This window comes from Convolutriloba macropyga, unplaced genomic scaffold, assembly GCF_964194025.1.
Source record: "Convolutriloba macropyga unplaced genomic scaffold, txConMacr16.3 SCAFFOLD_5657, whole genome shotgun sequence".
Taxonomy (NCBI): Eukaryota; Metazoa; Xenacoelomorpha; order Acoela; family Convolutidae; genus Convolutriloba; species Convolutriloba macropyga.
Window position 1 is genome coordinate 7,602 of NW_027451349.1, and position 4,321 is coordinate 11,922.

Below are 4,321 nucleotides of genomic sequence, written 5' to 3' on the forward strand. Positions count from 1 at the left end.
TATATGTGAATTCAAACACTTCTTAGAGGAACTATGCGGAATTAAATACCGCAGATGAAGTGAGGCTATAACAGGTCTGTGATGCCCTTAGATGTTCTGGACTGCACGCGCGCTACACTGTGTACTTTTAGATTGAGTACTCAGCCCTTGGTCCGAAATGGACTGGGCAATCAGAGAAAAGTACAGCGCTTCAAGGGGATCGTCTGTTGTAACTTGCAGACGTGAACCAGGAATTCCTGGTACTTATGAGTCAACAACTCATAGGGATTACGTCCCTGCCCTTTGTACACACCGCCCGTCGCTACTACTGATTGGATAGTTAAGCAAGAATTGCAAATTCCTACTGTTGGGACTTCGGTCTCCGGCAACGGGATGAAGCGGATCGAGCTTAATTGTCTAGAGGAAGTAAAAGTCGTAACAAGGTTTCCGTAGGGGAACCTGCGGAAGGATCAGTGATTGATTCCTTCGGGCATGGCTGCTGGTAGAGGCCATGTCTGTAGTGCGCATGACGCTCTGTCGCTAGAGATTGCTTGGCAACCAATCTCGAATTATGTATCGAGCTCAAAAACTACTTGTGTGGATACATAGTTCAGCAGTCATGGCAAGGGACTGCTTAAAGGGAGACTAGTTAGCAAAAGCAGCCTAGCAGAACTGCAGCTATCTAGATCTCAGAAGCTGGGTTATAGAAGCCCAGCTATAGACTTGTGAATGAGAAAGGCCTAAAAAGGTCCACAAGTCGCGTGGTTAGAACCGACACGCAAAAATCCCAGCGAGTGACAGAGCGTTGCGCTGTTCAGTGGGAAAGAGTTGAGCTACTCGGGGCGCCCACTGAACTTGCTCCGAGCCAAAGGCTCGAAAAAACACAGCTTAGCCTCAGATCCTTTACATAGAAGGCTAGCTAAAATAAACTTACCTTGGACGAGGGTAAAGTTTAGTCAGTTCTTAGGGGAGAGTAATCCACAGCTTCTCGCCCTCTGAACATTCTCCCAGATATGTAGGTCTGGGAGAGTCTCCTCCTGTTCTTCGGAATCTGGAGGTAGACAAAGACAGTACGATACGATCTTGCATCGGGATGACTAACCGATAATGATCATAATCTGACAATTTTTCCGGCTTGAGGCACCGGAGTCAGATTAAAGACACATACTGAACTAAAGGCGTATGTGCAAAGCTTGTCGGAGTGTAGAGAGTCAAGCTGAGTTGACTCGTCACGTGGTGATGACAACAGCCATGTGCAAAACACTCACAACTTTATCGTCTATGTGGAAAAGGTTGCTAACAGCGCTCTCTATGAGAGGCCCTCGCATATAACTATACGAGGAAAAGGCGATAGAGTTGTTTGAATGTGGGGCAGGTTCATCGACAAGCTAAGTTGATCACATTCTTGTTGTGGCATCCTACTAGAATTGGTCACGGTCTGCACCAACCTCCCCAAGTTGGCCAGACTTAAAACTAGAAATAAGGTTTGCAGCTATGTGAACCTAGAAACTGTAAAGGAGTTGAAAGAACTTAAAGGAATTGAAAGAGGCCTTGAGGTATATCCTCTTGGTAAAGACCCACAAAAGCTCACAAAAGTGGCTTCGAAGGGCAAAACTGGTTCATCCAAAACAATTGGAGAGCTTAAAGCAGAACCAATTCGAATGAAACACTATTGGTGAAACTTCATCATGAGAACGTCACAAGCTGATCACGCTCTATGATATGACTAGTATTATGTTGCTTCTAGTAGGCTAAGCGCAAGCCGAAACATCAACATGTGAAAGTCGTAGAATTTTGCAATCAAACTGTGGCTAGTACTGTGATGTTACTAGTAACCTGGTGTTCCGTCATATGGCCAAGAGAGCATTTGAAGGCGAAACTTCTGCATGGGAAAGCTGCATCATGATCAAAATTTTATATCGAGTATTATGTTGACGTTAGTAGGCCTTGGCCGAAAACGCAGCATGTGAAAGGTATAGATAAAAGTTATTGTTGCAGTCAGTACTGTGTAGTTACTAGTAGCTGGATTTAAGCTCAAAATGAGACACTGTTGGTGAAACTTCATCATGAGAATGTCACAAGCTGATCAAGCTCTATGATATGACTAGTATTATGTTGCTTCTAGTAGGCTAAGCGCAAGCCGAAACATCAACATGTGAAAGTCGTAGAATTTTGCGATCAAATTGTGGCTAGTACTGTGATGTTACTAGTAACCTTGTGTTACGTCATATGGCCAAGAGAGCATTTGAAGGCGAAACTTCTGCATGGGGAAGCTGCATCATGAACAAAAGTTTATATCGAGTATTATGTTGACATTAGTAGGCCCTGGCCGAAAGCGCAGCATGTGAAAGGTATAGATAAAAGTTATCGTTGCAGTCAGTACTGTGTAGTTACTAGTAGCTGGATTTAAGCTCGAAATGAGACACTGTTGGTGAAACTTCATCATGAGAACGTCACAAGCTGATCACGCTCCATGATATGACTAGTATTATGTTGCTTCTAGTAGGCTAAGCGCAAGCCGAAACATCAACATGTGAAAGTCGTAGAATTTTGCGATCAAATTGTGGCTAGTACTGTGATGTTACTAGTAACCTTGTGTTACGTCATATGGCCAAGAGAGCATTTGAAGGCGAAACTTCTGCATGGGGAAGCTGCATCATGAACAAAAGTTTATATCGAGTATTATGTTGACGTTAGTAGGCCCTGGCCGAAAGCGCAGCATGTGAAAGGTATAGATAAAAGTTAGCGTTGCAGTCAGTACTGTGTAGTTACTAGTAGCTGGATTTAAGCTCGAAATGAGACACTGTTGGTGAAACTTCATCATGAGAACGTCACAAGCTGATCACGCTCTATGATATGACTAGTATTATGTTGCTTCTAGTAGGCTAAGCGCAAGCCGAAACATCAACATGTGAAAGTCGTAGAATTTTGCAATCAAACTGTGGCTAGTACTGTGATGTTACTAGTAACCTTTTCTTACGTCATATGGCCAAGAGAGCATTTGAAGGCGAAACTTCTGCATGGGGAAGCTGCATCATGAACAAAAGTTTATATCGAGTATTATGTTGACGTTAGTAGGCCCTGGCCGAAAGCGCAGCATGTGAAAGGTATAGATAAAAGTTATCGTTGCAGTCAGTACTGTGTAGTTACTAGTAGCTGGATTTAAGCTCGAAGTGAGACACTGTTGGTGAAACTTCATCATGAGAACGTCACAAGCTGATCACGCTCTATGATATGACTAGTATTATGTTGCTTATAGTAGGCTAAGCGCAAGCCGAAACATCAACATGTGAAAGTCGTAGAATTTTGCGATCAAATTGTGGCTAGTACTGTGATGTTACTAGTAACCTTGTGTTACGTCATATGGCCAAGAGAGCATTTGAAGGCGAAACTTCTGCATGGGGAAGCTGCATCATGAACAAAAGTTTATATCGAGTATTATGTTGACGTTAGTAGGCCCTGGCCGAAAGCGCAGCATGTGAAAGGTATAGATAAAAGTTAGCGTTGCAGTCAGTACTGTGTAGTTACTAGTAGCTGGATTTAAGCTCGAAATGAGACACTGTTGGTGAAACTTCATCATGAGAACGTCACAAGCTGATCACGCTCTATGATATGACTAGTATTATGTTGCTTCTAGTAGGCTAAGCGCAAGCCGAAACATCAACATGTGAAAGTCGTAGAATTTTGCAATCAAACTGTGGCTAGTACTGTGATGTTACTAGTAACCTTTTCTTACGTCATATGGCCAAGAGAGCATTTGAAGGCGAAACTTCTGCATGGGGAAGCTGCATCATGAACAAAAGTTTATATCGAGTATTATGTTGACGTTAGTAGGCCCTGGCCGAAAGCGCAGCATGTGAAAGGTATAGATAAAAGTTATCGTTGCAGTCAGTACTGTGTAGTTACTAGTAGCTGGATTTAAGCTCGAAGTGAGACACTGTTGGTGAAACTTCATCATGAGAACGTCACAAGCTGATCACGCTCTATGATATGACTAGTATTATGTTGCTTATAGTAGGCTAAGCGCAAGCCGAAACATCAACATGTGAAAGTCGTAGAATTTTGCGATCAAACTGTGGCTAGTACTTTGATGATGCTTGTAGCCAACCGAATTGGTTGAAAAGCCCAATAAGTAAGCTAACTTGGGAGAGCTTGTTGGAAACCAAATGCTACTAGATTGGTCCAAATACATCCTTCAACAGGGGATCACTTGGCTCGCTTTACGAAGAGGAGCACAGCTATATGTGTTAATTCGGTATGAATCGCAAGATTTGTTTACCGACCTCTCTAACGCAAAAGGCGGTCTCGGCTTCGGCTGTTGACTGCGTCCGATTCAGGGTTA

The 4,321-nt window shown here is 43.2% G+C and overlaps 1 pseudogene; it reads left to right on the forward strand.

Annotated features, from left to right (window-relative positions):
* Positions 1 to 4,169: 4,169 nt before the first annotated feature.
* LOC142356594 (5.8S ribosomal RNA) lies at positions 4,170 to 4,321 on the forward strand (annotated as a pseudogene).